This window comes from Pteronotus mesoamericanus, unplaced genomic scaffold, assembly GCF_021234165.1.
Source record: "Pteronotus mesoamericanus isolate MK-2021 breed Mesoamerican mustached bat unplaced genomic scaffold, CSHL_Meso_final contig_123, whole genome shotgun sequence".
Taxonomy (NCBI): Eukaryota; Metazoa; Chordata; class Mammalia; order Chiroptera; family Mormoopidae; genus Pteronotus; species Pteronotus mesoamericanus.
In genome coordinates this window covers 1,369,538-1,372,182 of record NW_026555049.1, presented here as the reverse complement: position 1 = coordinate 1,372,182, position 2,645 = coordinate 1,369,538, and positions in this window count along the sequence as shown.

Sequence of the window (2,645 nt, the reverse complement as noted above, 5' to 3'; positions counted from 1 at the left end):
ATACACACATATACATCTCCTGCATCAGAGCTTTTACAATTTGATCACAAAAAGATGGATATAAATACCTAATTTAAAAATGGACACAGAAAATTTGAACAAACATTTCAAAAATGAAGATACAAATGTCCAGTAAATATTTGAAAAGAAGCTCAACATCATTAGTCATGGAAATAAAAATTAATTGCACAATGAAATACTACTACACAAGATCAGGCAGGCATTGGCAAATATGTAGAACAATCGGAACTCTCATACATTGCTGGTAGGATGACAAAATGAGGCAGCTCTTTGTAAAACTGACAGTTTCTAATAAAGTTAAGCCCATACTGCTCTAATGATTCCACTCATGGGCATTTACCATAGAGAAATGAAATATTTGTCCACACAAAGACCTGTACAGAAATGTTTGGGACTGATTTAACCATAAGAGCCAAACTGAAGATAACCCAAATGTCCATCAGTAGACGAATGAATAAATAAAATGTGACAAATCCATGCAATGGAATATTCCTCAGCAATAAAAAGAACAAGCTACCAAAATATTAATACATGCCACCACATGAGAGAATCTCAGAAACATTCTGCTGAGTCAAGATGGCCAGATACAAATAATACACACTCCATAATTCCTTTATAGGAAACTGCACAACAGGCAACACTGTGCGAACCAACAGTGACAGAAAACAGAGTCCTGGCCGCCCGGGTCCAGGGAGGGCGGAAGGTGCCGGACAGAGGCACGAGAGGCGACAGGAATGGTCTATGTCTTGACTGTGGCGGTGTTTACATGGGTGCACACAGTGGTCAAAACTCACCAAAGGGTGCAGTGAAAATGGGTTCATGTTAATGTATGAAATTTATATGTAAATTATGCATCAATAATGTTGATTTTAAATAATCAAAAAAGATTAGATAAATTGGATTGAAAGTTCAGGCCTTTGTTCTCACCCTCACCAGATTCTATGTTCTTACATAGCAAGAAATTGTGTTTATCAAGTTTATTGCTGGTACATAGTTAGAAGAGTTTCTTTTATTTATTTATCCAACAAGTGTTCTCTAAGCAACCACAATATGTTAGGCATTTAAGACTATGATGGTGAAGAACAAAATGAGGTCTCCATTTTCCATTGCATTGCAGTCCCTGGGGGAGGCAGGCCCAAGTGGAGTTACAGTTTGAAGCTGAAAGAAGCCAGCAGCTCTGTGAGACGCATAAAAAGGAACCTGGCTGAGCCTGAACCGGGCAGGGGAAGGCTCCCTGAGGCTCTCATTCTTAAGAACAAGTGGGAGGACTCACCTAATTTAGGGATGCATTTTGCATTACCAAGTCCTTATATGGCAGTGGGAAGCATTCTGAAGGAACTAGAGGAAGATCTGGTAGGAGCCCTAAGAACAAGTGTGAGCATGAAATGAGATGGAGCAGGAAGGCAGGGGACCTGGTCACACCCTGAGGGCCGCAGGAGCCCATGGGCAGGTCCTAGCATAAGTGATGGGCTGGGCTGAGGAGGCCAGCCAGCACAGGTGCCCTGCCCAGGTGAGGGAACCGCCTCCTTCAGGTGACGAAGTGAGGAGGGAGAGAAGTGTATGCTTTTGCTAATAGGAGGTAAAATGGACAACTCTTGAGGAAAGATTGGATGTGGGGGATGAAGGAGGAGGATGGGACCCAGAACCGCAGCCGGGATTTTGCCTTGGACACCTGAGCAGGCAGAAGCATTCTCTACTGAGATAACTCTGCAAAGGCGAGGGAGCTGATTTAGGGGTGGGAGGACAAGAGAAGAGGAACGGCTGGAGGACACTGATTCACGGCTGCACAGCCTGAGGTCTGGGAGATCCCGTCTGCAGCTGCAGCCACGGGGATGCAATGAATCTCAAAGTCTTTGGGAGGCTGAGCTCCTAACAGCAGAGGGGTTCGAGGAGACGGGCAGGACCCAACCCAGAGTCCAGCGGGGAACCAGCATGTACGGCCTGGCTAGAGGAAGTTCTACAAAGCATAGTGAGGCCTGTCCATCAGGGGTAGAGAAAAACAGAAAAACGGTACTCCGCAGAGGCTACGGAAGGGAAGACGGCGTTTGGAGGAGGACGCAGCTCTGGCGGCACCCCTGCCAACGCCAAGGGGCAGACCCGTGCACGAGGCCAGCAGCGGGGTGGTGAGGGCACCGTCTAGCGTGACCGCGCGCTTACTGCGCGTTCCAGACACTGCTCCACAGGAGAACCGTCCCATTCGACCGCCACAACAGCAGCAACGGGTAGGAGGGGAGATCTGGGCGCTCCGCGTGACCCCGCCAGAGCCAGAGATGGTGCAGACTCCTGACCACCATTCCCGTGCTCCCTCCCCTCCTGCCGTTTCACTGGCCTCGACTGCATGGCCACCTGTTTCTCCGGAAGTGCCCCTCAGGCCAGGGGACCCAGACTCTCTGCATCATGGAATGTGGTGCACACCAAGGTACTGGAGGCTCTGGGCCTCTGCGTCTCCACGGCCCGCCCTGAAGCCAGGGGGCTCCGGCCCGAGGGGAAGCAGCTGCCCGGCGGGCCTCCAGGGCAAAAGCCTCTGCCCCTGCAGGCGCCTGGCGCAGTGCCCTCCCAGCCCCACCCCTGATTCGTCCACAGTTGGTCATAGACATTCTGCGGGAAAAGGGTGGGCAAGGGGC